Here is a 19,883-nt window from a genome sequence, read left to right as displayed (position 1 = left end):
GTTCTTATGTTCTACTTTCATAATCAGTTTGATATATTGTTTTTCTGCTGTAACACAACCAAGCAGAGTAATACCACAACCTTGTACACCACCGTACGTTTTTTTTCTACCGTGACTTTGAGATCAGTGTCAAGGGCTGAATTGGCATTAACACATTTCGATCAATAGGCTGTCACAGAAATCTGGATATCGGATGGTGTAAATTGAACTGCTCTCACTACACGCAGAATGGTTGAAATAAAAGACAGAGGCGGTGCTTCATACTGACAAATCGAAACTGGAAGAGTTTGCGGCATTGTGGAGTGGTTCCAAACAGCTATCCGAAGATCTTTGACTTATAATGCTTAACCGCATGTGAAAAAGGGACTATTCTGCAGGATGTAAACCTATAGAGCATGGCTAGTATGCACCATCAGTTGCCAATCCCACCGGTGGAGGAATTGAAGTATTCTCATCCCTCCACATTTTTTCGTATTTCATCAATTTTGCGTATTTTCCGTCAAGTTTCGTAATTTTGCCATGTTTTCCGTAATTTCAACGCATTTTACTCAATTACTAGGGGTCCAAACGACCACACTCGACGTTTTGTCACGCCAACAAAACGTCTCATCACGTCGATCCAGTGACGCTATCAGCCAGCGACATTGCACAAAGGTTCTCAACTCCTGGCTCAAATGGTTCTGAGCACTATGGGACTTAACTACTGAAGTCATCAGTCCCCTAGAACTTAGAACTACTTAAACCTAACTAACCTAAGGACATCACACACGTCCATGCCCGAGGCAGTATTCGAACCTCCGACCGTAGCGGTCACGCGGTTCCAAACTGACGCGCTTAGAACCGCACGGCCACACCGGCCGGCTCTCAACTCCTGTGTCACTGCTAAACCATCCCTCCCATTACTTTGCAAGGGTCGTGTACATGTGGAAATTTTGCGAAGCGTGTTATACTGCCTGCACCACCTGACACAAATACTGTTTCTTAGTGTAGGAAATAGCCACCAGCAGAGAGAAGGTGCAAAAACTACGTTCCTTTTTTAAATTCGCTAAGATTTTATTACGATTTACTTCTCCCCCTATGTGCATGGGAGCGATAAAGTACTCTCACATTCGTAGAATAAAGTCGGAGATTCAAACATCTAGCACCCTGCCCTCAATTTCAAAACGATCAAGCCCTTCCTTGAACCCATCAGCTGAGGACCCTCTTCCTAGGCGTCTTGCAAGTCTTCTTCTGCCTTTAACCAAACCTCCTAGTAAAATTGTCTCCGATTTAATTTGGAACTGACCAGACTCTTTGGTTTGACGTCACGTGTGCTGGACTGCTGTTGAAATTGCTCGTCAATATTTTATAAAGTTTTAGTCTGCCGTTACTTATTTTAAAGTTTATTTGTGTTAATATTGTTGGAATTATGTAATACATTTATATCGGATATGAGAAAGTTCCAGAACATCGTTCTAGAATAAGTTATATCGAGTATGTTCGAGAAGTATCGATTGTGGTGACAGCTATGTTTGTGTATATATGTGTGAGTGATGAGGCGCAATAGTCAGTCTTCGTGCGTCTATTGTAAAGTTAACATGTGTATATCTTAATAAAGTATTTTATAAGTAAAAGTGTGAACATGATTCAAAACATGGTAGCAGAGCGTGGTTGTTGAAAAGAAAAGTAGAAGTTAAATATTATATTGTGGCCGTCGCGTGTTATTCAGAAAGTTCGACATGGCTGATGTAACTATTCCTGTATTTGATGGCGAGGACTATGGGAACTGGAAGCAGCGGATAATCATGTACCTAAAAATGAAGAAATGCCATACAGTGACTACGAGGGCAAATGTGAGTTCAGACAACGAAACGTGGGATGAAGAGGACTTGAAGGCTATCAACTATATTTATGGTGCAATCACAAATAAGCAACTAGAATTCGTGAGTGACAGAGAAAGTGCTTTCGAGATCATGAAGAAATTTGATGAATTATATTCGAAAGAGTCTACAGCCCTTCAAATATTATGCAGAAACAAGTTGGACAAATTGAGGTTAAGTGATTACAGTGATACGGGGACATTTTTCAGTGCATTTGAAAAAACTGTAAATGAGCTGAAATCTGCAGGCGCTAAAGTAACAGAAAAGGAGAAGTTAAATTATATGCTGCGAACGTTACCAGAGTCAATGAGCTATATTGGGGACTTAGTGGACGTCTTGAAGGAAGAGGACCAGACAGTTGAATACGTTAAAAGTAAGATTCAATTATTGAATGCAAAAACTGGAAATGAAGAGGTAAAATCAAATGCATTTCACACAGAAAGAAAATTGAATTCAAGAAATCAGGAGCAAGTATGTTATCGATGCGGCAAAGCAGGTCACTTCAAACGTGATTGTAACCAGGGAAGAACAAGTAACAGAGGCACATGGCATCATGGAGTACATTTTCAAAGCAGCGACAGAGGTAATGGAAATATGCAGCGTGGAGGCTATAGCAATGTACAGCGTGGAAATTACGGCAACATGCAGCGTGGAGGTTATGGCAGCAGGCAACGTGGTCGAAGAGAGCAGGATGGTTTTAGCAGCGGTCGGTATCACAGCAAGCAAGGTTACCATCAGAGTGATCATGGTATGAGTAGTTTTATAACAGAGGTTAATTCTATGATAGGTCAAAATAAAACAGTAGAGTCAAGTAACAACAATCAAATTCAAATCAATTGGTTATTAGACAGTGGCTGTACTGATCATGATATTAATAATGAGGAATATTTTTCTAAGAGTATAACTTTAAAACAACCTATAAATGTAAAAATTGCTGATGGAAAAATTTTGCAAGCTACTAAAGTTGGTAATGTAATTAGTAATTTTCCTGTCTATGAACAAATGGTTCCAATTAATATGCGAAATGTTTTCTTTGTAAAAGACATAGACAAAAACTTGATCAGTTATGCTAAAATTACAGATAATCACAAAATTGTATCGGTAGGGAATAATGCTAAAATTTTTGATAAAGCTAATGGATTGATTGCGATTGCATGGAAAGAGGGTCGGTTGTATAAAATGAGTAGTACTATTAATAAAGGAGAAGTTAATGTTAATGTTATGAGTAAAGACAATAATATGACAGCAAAGGAAAAATGGCACCGCATTTTGGGACATGTTAATTTCAATTATCTAAATACTTTATGTAAACATCAATTGTTAGATGGGGTTCCTTCAGAACTAGAATCAGAATTTATGAAATGTAAAATCTGTATCGAAAACAACATGCATAATGTTCCTTTTAAAAATAATAGAACTAAAGCAAAAGAAATCTTAGAAATTGTTCACACAGATCTAAATGGGCCTCACTCAACTACTGGAATGCATGGGGAAAGATATTTTCTTTCTTTCATTGATGATTACAGTAAGGCAGCTCGTGTTTACACCATAAAATCTAAAGATCAAGTATACAAATGTTTTGTAGAGTATATTAATGAAGTTGAGAATCTCACTGGGAAAACTGTTAAAAAGATAAGATGTGACAATGGGAAGGAATATTTAAATGAAAATGTCTATGAATTTGTGAGACAAAAAGGAATTGTATTGAATGCTTGTCCACCTTATGAGCATGAGCTTAATGGTACTGCTGAAAGGTATAACAGATCCATCATGGACATGTCACGGTGTCTGCTAGCTGAAGCGCGAGTAGACACGAGATTTTGGCCTGAAGTGGTTTGTGCAGCAGTGTACCTCAAAAACAGAACTTTAGCTAATGCCATTGAAAAGAAAACTCCTTATGAGATATTACTGGGGAAAAGACCTAATGTTAATCATTTGAAGTTGTATGGGAGTAGAGTTTTTGTAAGAGTACCTGAGAAACTGAGAAAGTCGAAATGGGATAGGAAAGCCGATTTGGGGGTTTTAATGGGTTATTGTGAAGTAGGCTACAGAGTGCTAATAAATAATAAGATAGTTGTTGCTCGACATGTGGACATTGTTGAAAGTGGTGTTAAATGTATTGGGTTTAAAGATTATGATTCAGTAAGTGAATATTCTAGTGATTCTGAACACAAAAGCATAGAAAATGAAACTGAACTAATAGAAAAGCAGAAAGAAATTGAGAAAAATGAAAAGCTTTCTGATAATCATCAATCAGAGAAAGTACTTGAGTTGAGGAGATCATCTAGAGATAGAAAACCAAAAATATTAAATGATTATGTTTACAGCAATTTTATTTATGTAAACTTTTGCAGTGCAAATAGTCCGGAAAGTTTTGAGGAGGCGATTAACAGCGCCGAATCAAATTATTGGGAAAAAGCGATGAATAAGGAAATTGATTGTTTGAACAAAAACAAAACATGGGAATTAGTAGATAAACCAGTTGATAAAGAAGCCATTGATGTAAAGTGGGTTTTTACAAAGAAATCAGAAAGTGTTTACAAAGCAAGATTAGTTGTCAGGGGGTTTCAACAAAAAGAAATCGTTGAGGATATTTATTCTCCAGTAACCAATATGCAAACATTAAAGATTTTGTTGTCATACTGTTGTCAAGAAGGTTTGGTTATAGAACAAATGGATGTAGAGACTGCGTTTCTAAATTGTAAAGTTTTATCTGAAGTTTATGTAAAGCAGCCAAGAGGATATGATGATGGTACGGATAGAGTCTGTAAATTGTATAAAGCATTGTATGGTTTGCGAGAAAGCTCACGAGCTTGATATAATTGTCTTGACGAGTTTTTAAGAAGTTTAGGTTTTAAAAGGAGTAAATATGATTATTGTCTTTATGTATTGCGAGATGGAGATGTCTTGATTTGTTTGATTATTTTTGTCGACGATTTGCTCATTTGCTGTGTGAGAAAAGAAAAAATTGTTAAGAGTAAGAACTTATTGTCAAAGGGATTTAATATGAAAGATTTAGGTGAGGTAAAAAGATATCTTGGCATCGATATTAATTATGATTATGAAACAAGAGTTATGAGTTTGAGTCAAGAAAAATACATTGATTCGTTAGCTGCGAAATATAAAATTGAAGATTCGATCTTGTACAAAACTCCAATGGAAGTAAATTTAAAGTTAGAACCAGCGTATGAAGATTGCAATGACGTTAGATATAGAAACTTGATAGGTGCACTCTTGTACATAAGTTCGGGTACTAGACCAGATATTAGTTATAGTGTGAATTACTTGAGCAGATTCCAAAGTTGTTACAGTAGTACTCATTTTAAATATGCTTTGAGAATTTTGAAATATTTATATTTAACTAAAGATTTGAAATTAAACTATTGTAGGAATGAAAGTGCTGAGATATTAGATTGTTTTGTGGATTCAGATTGGGCAGGTGATAGTGTGGATAGAAAGTCAACTTCTGGTTATGTAATTAGATTATTTGGTAATGTTGTATTTTGGAAGTCAAGAAAACAAGCGAGTGTCACAAAGGCTTCAACTTTCGCAGAATATGTAGCATTGTCTGAAGCTGTAAGCGAGGTGAAACTTGTACATGATATTTTAGACATTTTTAATGTTAAATTTGAAAAACCTATTGTCATATATGAAGATAATTCAGGAGCATTAAATATAGCGAAGTTTGGTAATTTTACAAAGAATTCAAAATATATAGAAGTACATTACCATTTTGTGAATGAGTATTATTTACAGGGACTCATTGATATTGTTAAAGTAGATTCAAATGAAAATGTTGCAGATATATTCACAAAGTCGTTATGTAAAGAAAAATTCATTAAAATTAGGAATATGTTAAACATCGTGATATAAATGTAAGGAGGCGTGTTGGAATTATGTAATACATTTATATCGGATATGAGAAAGTTCCAGAACATCGTTCTAGAATAAGTTATATCGAGTATGTTCGAGAAGTATCGATTGTGGTGACAGCTATGTTTGTGTATATATGTGTGAGTGATGAGGCGCAATAGTCAGTCTTCGTGCGTCTATTGTAAAGTTAACATGTGTATATTTTAATAAAGTATTTTATAAGTAAAAGTGTGAACATGATTCAAAACAAATATTTGCTGTAAAAGTAACTTATTAGAGGATTTTCATTCATCTCAGTCTTTCTGTGTTACTGACTCGAGTGGACTGTTATTCCTGAGTGTGCTTACGTCGTTCATTCAAGTCTCACGCCTCAGCAGTGTGTTTACGTTTCGAGGCGTGCGGTTCCAGCTGTAGCAGTTATAAAGCTAAGTACTGTCAAAGTTGTTTGTGCACTGTAACCGAATATTAAATTTAGTAGTTTTCAATTGTTCATCCAAACATTAGCAGTGTGTTTACATTTCGCGGCGTGCCGTTGCAGTTGTAGCGGTTCTTAAGTTCTGACAAAGTCGTTTGTGCACTGTTACACAGTTATTAAGTTTAGTATTTTTCAACGGTGTCTCGTGCTGTTTGTGGCGAACTAAGGTTTAATAAACTTTTCCATAAATTTGCTCAATGTGTTTTTTCGGTTTTCTGTGTGTTGAAGTCGTTTAGTAAATTTCGTGAGGAAGTTACAACTGACGTTTCATGTTGTTTCTAATGAAATAGTTCAGTAAAATTTTCATTCACTGTTTTAACTTCGTTGAGCATTCCAGCGGACGCTTGAATTTTTGGATATAGCTACTAAACTGTATGACGTTTTATTGGTATTAGTTGTGGTTTAGTATCATTAATAAAAGTTGTTGCTATCTTGGTAGAGAGAGAATTTCGAGACCACTGTTGTTAGTTCTATAAATAGTTCTACTGGTGTAACTTAAGTTACGTAACGTAGACGTTTAGTTTTTTCAGTAACTGTAAAATTTTACCATAAGCGAGGGCTTTGTCGCAGGTTTACGAGTAGTGGGTTTCGGTGTGGGATTTGTTCGAAGTACACGGTGTTTCAAAATGAAAATACCGGTTTCAAGGCGTTGTAGCATTTATTACGTTCAACTGACAATTGTAAATAATACATCAAATGAAAGAGCAACTCAAACAGTTTTGTTTGTATTCGTGTGCGCAATGGGAAGAGTATGAAATGACCAAGAGTGACTGAAAAACGTGTTGAACGAGTGCGAGTCTTTCACGCTTAGCCCCAAGAAATATCCCCGCGGAAAGTTTATAGGCCTTCCTTTTTCGGCGAATCAACAGTAACTGATGTTTCTTATCTTGATGTGCTACAGCTATGGCCCGTGCCTCAATGGGAAGAAGCTGAACAACACGTCTTTATTTGGGAGCAAGATGGTGCGCCGCCTCACTGGTATAACTGAGTACGCGACTGGTTAAACGACGTTGTATCCGACCGGTAGATTGGGCGCAAGGCGCCGGTTGACACAGCATTTTATGCGTGACCTCCAAGTTCACACACGATCTGACGCGATCACGTGTATCTGACTTGGGAAACAGTGTTATTGCAACTGTTATTCTTGGCACATTGATCAAGGTTTCGGAACAACTCGCCTATCGACTCGACGTGTGATCGGTGTTCACACTGAATAATTGTAAGAAAAACTGTTTGTGTTTCTCTTTCATTTAGTGTATTATTTATAATTGTAAGGTGAATGTAATATGTGCTACAAAGCCTTAAAACCCGTATATTCATTTTGAAACACCCTGTATTTTCATTTGGGGGAGGGGGGGGGGTTAATGCAGTGGGGAAGCCAGTGGGCATTTTAGCGAGATCCTCTCCTGGGAATGCAGAATCTGTAGTACAAATAAGTTGATAGACGAGCAGGAGCGTAAGATCTGTGCCCTTGATGTGCAGTTACAGTACGCAAAGGAGAAACTAGATAGGTTGAGGAGGGTGAAGGGTGCTGGGGAATGGGAACTGGCAGTTGGCAAGAAGGCAGTTAGGAGGAGGAGGTATTCAGACAGTTTTACTTTGCATATATGCAACAGATTTGATCAACTGTCAGAGCTGAGTGGAGAGCATCCTCTTGTAGCTGCAGACGTAGGAAACATGCAGCAGTCGTCAGCAGTTAGGAAGGCCTAACAGAAATTAGAAGGTTCTGCTGCTAGGTGGTTCATATGGTAGATGCGTGGGCCAGCAGTTGCAGGAAGTGTTGGGAGTGAGTACCAGGTCACCAGTATTGTGAATCCTAGTGCAGGATTGGGTCAGGTGATTAACAGCATATTGTAAAAATTTTACGAAAGAGGATCAGGTTGTGATTGTGGGTTGAGTAGGGATATTCGTGATAGGGACAGGGAATATGATGTAGATGTAGACCTGGTAAAGATAGCTACTCCAACTGGTGGCACTAATATGCATTTCGTGCAACTGTTTCAGCATCATGATTGGCCTCATCTTACTGTGACTGTTAGGCGTACTAACATGGGGCTGGAGAAGACACTTATGGCAGAGGGCATGGGTCACGTTGCTGTGGTGCCAGGTGAGTCTAACAATACATCAGGTTTCACTAGGCATGGCCTGTACCTCAGTATGTATGGGAAGGGGAGGCTGATAAAGCTTATAGGTGACAGTGTAGGTGCTAGTGGGATCACTCATGGAAAAATTCCTGTAGTAGTTGATGTTACAGCTGCACCTTTTATAGACTGAAATCAGCTGATAGGTATACCTGCTTAAAGGAAGCCCCTCTAACTAAGGAATCACCTTCAAAGCCAAGTATCCAAGTATTGAAGGAATTGGCATATTTCATCATAATATAAGAGGTATTAGAGAGCAAGTTAGTGAACTGTTCCTAGATTTTGGCTCTGACGTTATTGGTATATCGGAGCACCACTTAAATAGTTTGACAACTCAGAGGTTTCCTTTACTAGGATACAGATTAGCCGGCTGTTTTTCACGGAGTTCCTTGCAGTGTCAGGGAGTGTCTATGTACGTAAAAAAAACAGTGCTCTGAGTCCATAGACGTATCACGGCACTGCACTGAACAGATATTTGAATACTGTGCAGGGGCTGCTGAATTTAGTGCAACTACTAATTGTTGTTGTTTATAGGCCCCTAACTCTGACTTAAGACGATTTCTGCTCAGTCTAGAGGGGGTCTTGGTTCACTTTATAGGGAGTACCAGAAATTAGTTATATGTGGTGACTTCAATAATAATTTTGTGTATGGCTGTGCAAGAGAAAGGGTGTTAGATCTCCTAAACTCATATGACCTGATGCAGATTGTGTTTTTTCCAACAAGGCTGCAGGGGAACAGCAGCACAATCATAGAAAATATTTTTATTCATTCTTCATTACTGGGTGGACATTCTGTTAGTAAAAGGGTTAATGGCCTTTCAGACCACGATGCACAAATTTTAATACTAAAAGTGTTTTGTATTCAAACAAAGTCACATACAATTACAAACTATGTAGGGAAGCTAATCCAATGGCAAATAGAGTTTTTTAAACCTCCTTAAGGAACAAGAGTGGCAGGATGTTTATAATGACGATAACAAATGACAAATATAATGCTTTTCTTAGCACATTTCTTATGCACTTTAAGAGTCGTTTTCTACTATAACGTTCTAAACTGGGTACTAGCAGTAAAAGGAAGCTTGGGAGACTGACTAGTGAGATAAGGATATCATGTAGAACAAAGCAGGAATTATATAAAAAAGTTAGAAGTAGTCACAATCTAGCTACAGTAGCCCATTACAAACAGTATTGTAAGGCACTTAAAATGTTATTAGGAAGGCAAAGAGTATGTGGTACGCAAACAGAATAGCTAATTCACAGGGAGAAATTAAAACCATGTGATCAGTTGTGAAAGAAGTGTTTGGTTAGCAGCACAAGGTCGACAATGTAAAGTCATTTCATAGTAAAAATATTCCTGTTACTGATAAGTCAGATATATGTACAGTATTTAACGATCATTTTCTGAGCACTGCTAGTGAATTAAATAAAAACTTAGTTTCTACAGGGAATCATATAACTTTCTTGGAAGATACCTTTCCGATTGCCTGAAATACTCCTGTCATACCGACAAGGGGGAGATTGAGTCAGTAATTAAATCACTGAAGACTAAGGAGTCTCATGGATGTAATGGAGTGCCTAGTAGAATATTAAAGTATTGTGCTGCACAAGTTAGCCCTTTACTTAGCCATATTTGCAATTTTTCCTTTAAGAATGGTCGGTTTCCTGGACAGTTAAAGTACCCAGTAGTAAACCCACTTTATAAAAAGGGAGAAAGGAATAATGCAGACAATTTTAGACCTATTTTCTCCGTATTAGTGTTTGCTAAAGTTATTGAAAAGGCCGTGTATGTAAGAATAATTGATCATTTTATATCATATAATTTCCTATCAAATGTAAAGTTCGCCTTTAGAAGTCGTTTAACAACTCAAAATGCTATATTCTCTTTTTCTCTGTGAGGTACTGGATGGATTAAACAAAATGTTCCGAACGCTAGGTATATTTTTTTATTTAACTAAGGCGTTTGATTGCGTGGATAACCATGATTCACAGTGTTGAGAATGGCTGTGATGTGGGGTATGAGGGGGGTACAGTTAAATGGGGAGTGCCCCAGGAATCAGTGTTGGGGCCACTCCTGTTACTTATTTATATAAATGATATGCCCTCTGGTATTAAGAGTAACTCAAAAATATTGCGGTTTGCTGATGACACTAACTTGGTAGTAAAGGATGTTGTATCCAACATTGGCTCAGTTTCAAACAGTGTATTTCATGACATAAGTTCATGGCTTGTAGAAAATAAACTAACGTTAAATCACAGTAAGACTCAGTTTTTACAGTTTCTAACACACAATTCAACAAAACCCGATGTTTTAATTTCACAGAATGGGCGTATGATAAGTTAAACTGAAGAGTTCAAATGTCTAAGTGCTCAGATAAATAGTAAACTGTCATGGAAAGCTCATGTTCAGGATCTCGTTCAAAAACTTAATGCTGCCATTTTTACTATTCGAACAATATCTGAAGTAAGTGATCGTCTGACATGACAATTAGTTTACTTTGCTTATTTTCATTCGCTTATGTTATTACATTTCGGCGTAACTCTTCCGGTTCTAAAAGAATATGTTTTGCTCAGGAACGGGCAGTTCGGCCAATAAGTGCTTTAAATTCGTGAACCTCTTGTCAACCCGTGATAAATAGTCTGAGTATTTTGACATTTCTCTCTTAATATTTATATATTCTTTACTATCGTTGCTTGTTAACAGTATCAGCTTATTCCCAAGAATTAACAGCTTTCACTCAGTTAACATTTAGCAGAAATCAAATCTGCATTTGGATCACACCTCCTTAACTCTTGTGCAGAAAGGTATGCAGTATACTGCTGCATCCACACCACAAGAATTCAAAAATCTTAGCAGCAATCCATGCCCATTCAAATCTAAGCTGAAGAGTTTCCTCATGGATCACTCTTTCTATTCTGCTGAGGAGTTCCTTGAAAAATTAAGCTGATTCTTATATTTTTGATTCCGTTTATTTAAACTTACGGCTTGCCTTCTTTAGGGTTCATAACCATTTGATTTTATCTGTTATTATTTTTACGTTGAAGTTTCATGTACTCTCACGTTCCATTACCTTGGAGATTCGCTCATCAATTTGGTCTTATGGAACTAGCCGTGTAAATAAAATAAAAGTAGGAGGCTACAGTCGACGTCTTGTGTAGGAGCAGAAAGAGCTGAATTGAACGTAATCAATATACTTAGACATTTTGCTTTCGCAAAGAGTATAAAAGTGTTCCAAACTTGTACTGACCGACACTGGTGATATATACCGGTATTCTCGTTCCAATACTCTAACTGCCATTTTTCAAAGACTGTTCCATACCAATCTTACTCGTATCACCTGTCCAAATACATACAATATCTCTATATGCTCGCGTACTGAAGAGTTTAACTAAACTTATTTGTGTATAGTAGATACGAGCGTGATACATTGGAGAGTGTTGTGGTGATAAAACAGATAGATATAGTAGGGGTCAGTGAAGTGAAGTGGAAAGAAAACAAGGATTTCTGGTCAGATGCGTATAGGTTAATATCAACAGCAGCAGAGAATGGTATAACAGGAGTAGGATTCGTTATGGATAGGAAGGTAGGGCAGAGAGTATGTTACTGAGAACAGTTCAGTGACACAGAATCGACGACAAACCAAGACTGACTACGATAGTTCTGGTACACATGCCGACGTCGCAAACTGAAGATGAAGAGATAGAGAAAGTGTATGAAGATATTTAAAGGGTAATACAGTATGTAAAGGAGGATGGAAATCTAATAGTCATGGAGGACTGTACTGCAGTTGTAGGGGATGGAGATGAGGAAAAGGTTACAGGAAAATATGGGCTTGGGACAAGGAATGAGAGAGGAGAAAGACTAATTGAGTTATGTAACAAGTTCCAGCTAGTAAGAGCGAATACCCTGTTCAAGAATCACAAGAGGAAGAGGTATACTTGGAAAAGGCCAGGTGATAAAGGGAGATTTCAGTTAGATTACATCATGGTCAGACAGAGATTCCGAAATCAGATACTGCATAGCAAGGCGTACCCAGGGGCAGATATAGATTCAGATCACAATATAATAGTGATGAAGACTAGGCTGAAGTTTAAGACATTAGTCAGGAAGTATCAATACGCAAAGAAGTGGGACACAGAAGTACTAAGGGATGAAGAGATACGCTTGAAGTTCTCTAAGGCTGTAAATAAAGCAATAAGGAATAGCTCAGAATGCAGTACAGTTGAAGAGGAATGGAAATTTCTAAAAAGGGCCATCACAGAAGTTGGAAAGAAACACATAGGTACAAAGAAGGTAACTGCGAAGAAACCATTGGCAACAGAAGAAATACTACATTTAATTGATGAAAGGAGGAAGTACCAAAATGTTCCGGGAAATTCAGGAATACAGGAACATAAGTCGCTGAGTAATGAAAAAGAGGAAGTGCAGGGAGGCTAACACGAAATGGCTCGATGAAAAATGTGAAGACATAGAAAAATAAATGATTGTCGGAAGGACGGACTCAGCATACAGGAAAGTCCAAACAACATACGGTCACAGTAAAAGCAAGAGTGGTAACATTAAGAGTGCAACGGGAATTCCACTATTAAATGCAGAGAAGAGAGCGGATAGGTGGAAAGAATCCATTGAAAGCCTCTATGAGGGGAAATATTTGTCTGATGTGATAGAAGAAGAAACAGGAGTCGATTTACAAGAGACAGCGGATCCAGTATTAGAATCAGAATTTAAAAGAACTTTGAAGGACTTAAGGTCAAGTAAGGCAGAAGGGATAGATATTCCATCAGAATTTCTAAAATCAATGGGGGAAGTGGCAAAAAAAAAGACTATTCATGTTGCTGTGTAGAATGTATGAGCCTGGCGACATATCATCTGACTTTCGGAAAAATATCATCCACGCAATTCCGAAGACTGCAAGAGCTGACAAGTGAGAGAATTATCTCACAATCAGCTTAACAGCTCATGCATCCATGTTGCTTACACGAATAATATACAGAAGAATGGAAAAGAAAATTGAGAGTGTGTTAGATGACGATCAGTCTGGCTTTAAGGAAAGTAAAGGCACCAGAGAGGCAATTCTGACGTTGCGGTTAATAATGGAAGCAAGACTAAAGAAAAACCAAGATATGTTCATAGGATTTGTCGACCTGGAAAAAGCGTTCGACAATGTAAAATGGTGCAAGATGTTCGAAATTCTGAAAAAAGTAGGGGTAAGCTATAGGGAGAGACGGGTCATATACAGTATGTACAACAGCGAAGAGTGAATAATAAGAGTGGACGACAAAGAACGAAGTGCTCGTATTAAAAAGGGTGTAAGACAAGGATGTAGACTTTCGTCCCTACTGTTCAATCTGAACATTGAGGTAGCAATGATGGAAATAAAAAAAAAAGGTTCAGGAGTGGAAATAAAATTCAGAGTGAAAGGATATCAATGATACGATTCACTGATGACATTGCTATCCTGAATGAAAGTGAAGAAGAATTACATGATCTGCTGAACGGAATGAACAGTCTGATGAGTACAGAGTGTGGGTTGAGAGTAAATCGAAGAAAGACTAAGGTAATGATAAGTAGTAGAAATTAAAGCAGCGAGAAACTTAACATCAAGATTGATGGTCACGAAGGAGAAGAAGTTGAGGAATTCTGCTAACTAGGCAGTAAAATAACCAATGACGGACGGAACAAGGAGGACATCAAAAGCAGAGTATCTATTGCAAAAAAGGCATTCCTGGCCAAGAGAAGTCTACTAATATCAACTATCGGCCTTAATTTGAGGAGGAAATTTCTGAGAATGTACATCTGGAGTACATGAAACATGGACTGTGGGAAAACCGGAACAGAAGAGAATCGAAGCATTTGAGATGTGGTGCTACAGACGAATGTTGAAAATTAGGTGGACTGATAAGATATGGAATGAGGAGGTTCTATGCAGAAGCTGAGAGGAAAGGAATATGTGGAAAACACTGATAATGAGAAGGGACAGGATGATAGGACATTGTTAAGACATAATTGAGGCCGTAGGTTGCAAGTGCTGCTCTGAGACGAAGAGGTTAGCAGAGGAGAGGAATTCGTGGTGGGCCGTATCAGACCAGTCAGAAGACTGATGGCCAAAAAAAATTAATAAATAAAAAATAACAGACGATCGAGAAAAAGAAGAAAGGTGTAATTTATGCATAATGGAGTTCCAGATGGAAGGTATTTGAGACATTTTACGTAAATCTCTAGTGCTCTCAATTCTGTAGAATTATTGTAGTGTTTAGATTTTATACCAAGGACGTATTGGGAAGAGAGAAATTATCGTAGAATGTAAACACACACACTCCAGAGCTTACACGGTTCTGCATTTAAGCATGCTGTAATATTAAAGAAATATGATTTTCGATGTATTATTCATGTGGAATGAAACGCTCTTAATACTCCACTGTAGGAAATATATTCGCAACACATGACATACATTCACCCTTGAAGTTTTCTACCCCACTCATCCCTCTCACTATGGTGCGAAACGTTAATATGATAAAACTAATACCTTACAAATCAAAGGAGAAAAAGAAATATAAATTGTTTGTTATCCACTCACCATATAGCTTTCCAGAGGTACCTAGAGCCCACTGTTCACATCCGATTACAGTTCAGAAATTGTGCCATGCTCGCATCACTCCAATAAAATGGTCATCAGCTACGGAAAATGCATGAAACAAAGATATCTCATGAGGAAAGAGACGAATGCCTAGCAGCGGTGTTTGTCATGTGAATTTACACGCCGTGCTGCTCTCTGCGAACAGAACACACTGTCTTCCACACACATCTGTCAAGCATATGTATACAGAGGAATTGCAGTACCTAACAAACCTCTGTCACTATCTTACAATCACTGCAGTTATGAAACCGAAGACTCTATGGACCAAGATGTGGCAGGGTGATGGAGTACTTCACATACACTCCTGGAAATTGAAATAAGAACACCGTGAATTCATTGTCCCAGGAAGGGGAAACTTTATTGACACATTCCTGGGGTCAGATACATCACATGATCACACTGACAGAACCACAGGCACATAGACACAGGCAACAGAGCATGCACAATGTCGGCACTAGTACAGTGTATATCCACCTTTCGCAGCAATGCAGGCTGCTATTCTCCCATGGAGACGATCGTAGAGATGCTGGATGTAGTCTTGTGGAACGGCTTGCCATGCCATTTCCACCTGGCGCCTCAGTTGGACCAGCGTTCGTGCTGGACGTGCAGACCGCGTGAGACGACGTTTCATCCAGTCCCAAACATGCTCAATGGGGGACAGATCCGGAGATCTTGCTGGCCAGGGTAGTTGACTTACACCTTCTAGAGCACGTTGGGTGGCACGGGATACATGCGGACGTGCATTGTCCTGTTGGAACAGCAAGTTCCCTTGCCGGTCTAGGAATGGTAGAACGATGGGTTCGATGACGGTTTGGATGTACCGTGCGCTATTCAGTGTCCCCTCGACGATCACCAGTGATGTACGGCCAGTGTATGAAATCGCTCCCCACACCATGATGCCGGGTGTTGGCCCTGTGTGCCTCGGTCGTATGCAGTCCTGATTGTGGCGCTCACCTGCACGGCGCCAAACACGCATACGGCCATCATTGGCACCAAGGCAGAAGCGACTCTCATCGCTGAAGACTACACGTCTCCATTCATCCCTCCATTCACGCCTGTCGCGACACCACTGGAGGCGGGCTGCACAATGTTGAGGCGTGAGCGGAAGACGGCCTAACGGTGTGCGGGACCGTAGCCAGCTTCATGGAGATGGTTGCGAATGGTCCACGCCGATACCCCAGGAGCAACAGTGTCCCTAATTTGCTGGGAAGTGGCGGTGCGGTCCCCTACGGCACTGCGTAGGATCCTACGGTCTTGGCGTGCATCCGTGCGTCGCTGCGGTCCGGTTCCAGGTCGACGGGCATGTGCACCTTCCGCCGACCACTGGCGACAACATCGATGTACTGTGGAGAGCTCACGCCCCACGTGTTGAGCAATTCGGCGGTACGTCCACCCGGCCTCCCGCATGCCCACTATACGCCCTCACTCAAAGTCCGTCAACTGCACATACGGTTCACGTCCACGCTGTCGCGGCATGCTACCAGTGTTAAAGACTGCGATGGAGCTCTGTATGCCAAGGCAAACTGGCTGACACTGACGGCGGCGGTGCACAAATGCTGCGCAGCTAGCGCCATTCGACGGCCAACACCGCGGTTCCTGGTGTGTCCGCTGTGCCGTGCGTGTGATCATTGCTTGTACAGCCCTCTCGCAGTGTCCGGAGCAAGTATGGTGGGTCTGACACACCGGTGTCAATGTGTTCTTTTTTCCATTTCCAGGAGTGTACATCCTTGTCATCTAGAGGAGAGAGCCGAAAAAGCTTTTCCGTTGGTTTGGTACACATGATTCATCACATATGCGTTGGAAGTTCTCTGCTAACTGTGGTATGGAGTGGTTTGCTGTTAACAGTCGCAGGTAGATAGCTATCTAAGTCACACACAGAATTGTATATGAATCGAACTCTGGTTATAACACACAACTGATGCATCCCGAGAGAAAAATGGCGATAAATAAACTGCCACATCATCTCCCACTCTCTAGAATGTGCGAGGTTCCGGGGCTAGCAGTGTGTTTAGCACTAAATTCAGCTAGGATTTGCATATGGAAATGATGCTCTAAGCCCCCCTTTCCTAACTCCGACTTTTGCTGTTGCACGTGGATTAAAAAAGAAACACGAACTGATTGTAATCGACCCTGCAAGAGTAGTAGAGAAGAGGTTGGCACCTGCAATAATTTAATTTGGAAAAAATTAATTGGCTCCTGCCAGCTCTATGGTCCGTTTTGTCAAATACATGTCCAGTAACATTAATGTGACACTACCTATGTTTGATGTCAATGTGCAGTAACCACGAGGTGGCAGCACTAGCAATGCTGAGTTTATAAAGTGTGTCGGGGGGATGCAGAAAACAGTGCATTCATTGTTGTAAAGCGAAAACAGAGGGACTTATGCTACATCTAAAAGGGCATGATCAAATGTGGAAGGATATCCGAAGTGTCTAAGATTTTATCTTTGTGTTTAAAAGTATATCGTGCATGGCAAAGTGTCACTATCTTAAATCAGTGCCGAGGGAATTGTGGTGCAACAGAAGCCATCGATGACAGGTGAACAAAGATTGTGGAAACGTGTATGGGTGAATAGATGTGCAACTGTTGAGCAGCTGACTTCCCAGACGAACCAAGGAGCTGCCAACAGCGTCTCCTCAACAACCATTCAGCAAACGTTGCTGCTTATGAATGTCCGGAGCAGGAGTCTAGTTCATGTACATATGCTGACTGCTGCGCATCAGTGATGAAGACTGGAACTTGCATACCAATATCACAACTGGACGTCCACTGAGTGAAGACAGATGACCTTTACAGATGAATCTCGTTTTCAGTTTCATCAGACAGATGGAATGTAGTCGAATTAAATCGGGTGATGCTGCGGGAATTAGATTAGGAAATGAGACACTTAAAGTAGCAAAGGAGTTTTGCTATTTGGGGAGCAAAATAACTGATGATGGTCGAAGTAGAGGGGATATAAAATGTAGACTGGCAACGGCAAGGAAAACGTTTCTGAAGAAGAGAAATTTGGTAACATCGAGTATAGATTTAAGTGTCAGGAAGTCGTTTCTGAAAGTATTTGTATGGAGTGTAGCCATGTATGGAAGTGAAACGTGGACGATAACTAGTTTGGACAAGAAGAGAATAGAAGCTTTCGAAATGTGGTGCTACAGAAGAATGCTGAAGATTAGAGGGGTAGATCACATAACATGTACACATGTACCTTCAACAGAGCAGCAACCTATCGATGCCGGCCGTGCCACTGGAGTCAGCATGGCTCCACCGGCGAGTTGCAGCTGAGCAGCGGAGGCGCGCGCATCTCTGGTGAAGCGCGCTACCTGCGCTAGGCGTGAAGAAGAGCTGCGAAGCCGTGTTCTGACTGTGACGCAACGCTAGCGCAAATTGTCGTGTGTCGTTATTACGACTCTGCAAATTTGTCGTCTTATCCAGCGTCATAGCATGGGCAGAAACGCACAGAAGAAGAAGACAGTCGTTGTGAAGAAGCCGCCGACGCCGCAACCCCGCAGGAATGCGGATCGGAAGCGTGAAGAACTTCATGTAGCTGTCCCCCCTCTGTACATCCAGCGCAGTAGAGGGTCGTGGACAGAGATATATGATGTTATAGGCAGCTGCTGTAGCTAAGAGGTTGGCGTCGAGTCACTTGACTCAGGCGCCATCATTCAACTACAGGCAGCGAGTGCGGCCGACCACCGCACACTTAGGAGCGCTGTGGCCGCCCACATTGTGGATCCACCCAGCGTGGAGAAGACGACTGCGCCAAGACAGCGCGAGAAGCAATCCGAGGCCCTGATCAGGGGGGCTGCCTTGGATTTTCGACGAGGAGACAGTCCAGGAAGGGCTGACACGAGTAGGATTCGGGGGTGCAACTATCAAGCTGCACAACCGGACGAACAGGAAGAGGCCGCTGCTGTTCATAGTCGTAGTGGGTACTGCGACGGATGGCAGCGACATCTTCGGGTTAAGGAAGCTTCTAGGCGTCCCTGTGACAGCAGAAGCTCTCCCCCTGGGCATGGACCCTAAGCCACGGTGCTGCAGGTACCAAGCCGACGGGAACGTGACCAAATACTGCCGGAACTCACCGCGGTGCGTGAAGTGCGCTGGCGCGCACGACACCCGCGCCTGTGACGGACGAAGAGAAGCAGCGCCGACCTGTGCTCGCTGCGGTAGGTCACACGTGGCCAACTGGCGCGGCTGCCCGGCTTTCGCCGGTGGTGGCTGCGCTAGCGATAAGGCTCAACCTGAGAGACGAAGGCGCCGGAAGAAGACGGAGCGGGAAGGTGAGAAGACTGCTCCCACTGCCAACAGGCGGCCGGAATATCGCACCAGTGAGAGTGGGGCGGGGGACGGCTGCCGACGCCGGCTGAGCAGGCGCCGCAAGTACAGGAGATGCGCGCCATGCTGGCGGCCGCGGCGGAGGAGGCGATTGCGGCCTTCAAAGCCGCCACGGAAGAGGACAGGGCGACCTTCGAGGCCACCCTGACCGCAGAGACTACGGAAGCATGCAACCTGGTGCGGCAGCTGCGCTCGCAGATGGCCCGAGACATCCGGGCAGACGCAGCAGTCGGAGAAGACGTCTGCCGCCGCTCCCCTGGCGGAGCAGCCGGCGGCAGGACACACCGCGGCGGACACACCGAGGAGGAAGAAGACGGAACGCACCGCACCGATACCAAAGCCCATCGGCTCCGAGCAGCTCTGCTGCGACGAGTGGGCAACCAGGGCGATAAGGACGCTCAAGGACTTGGGCTACGTCATCCACAACACGGGGAAGATGCAGCCACGGCCCTCATTGAGCCTCTCTGCACGGTCAACGAGGGAGGAGTGGTGCCGCTACGTGGTCGTTCATCTCCGAGCACTTGGCTTCGACGCACGCCCACCAGACGCCGATGGACGACCTGGGCCC

The sequence above is a fragment of the Schistocerca cancellata genome, chromosome 1 (genome assembly GCF_023864275.1).
Source record: "Schistocerca cancellata isolate TAMUIC-IGC-003103 chromosome 1, iqSchCanc2.1, whole genome shotgun sequence".
Taxonomy (NCBI): domain Eukaryota; kingdom Metazoa; phylum Arthropoda; class Insecta; order Orthoptera; family Acrididae; genus Schistocerca; species Schistocerca cancellata.
The sequence above is the reverse complement of the archived record's forward strand: the minus strand, read 5'-3'. Positions refer to the sequence as shown.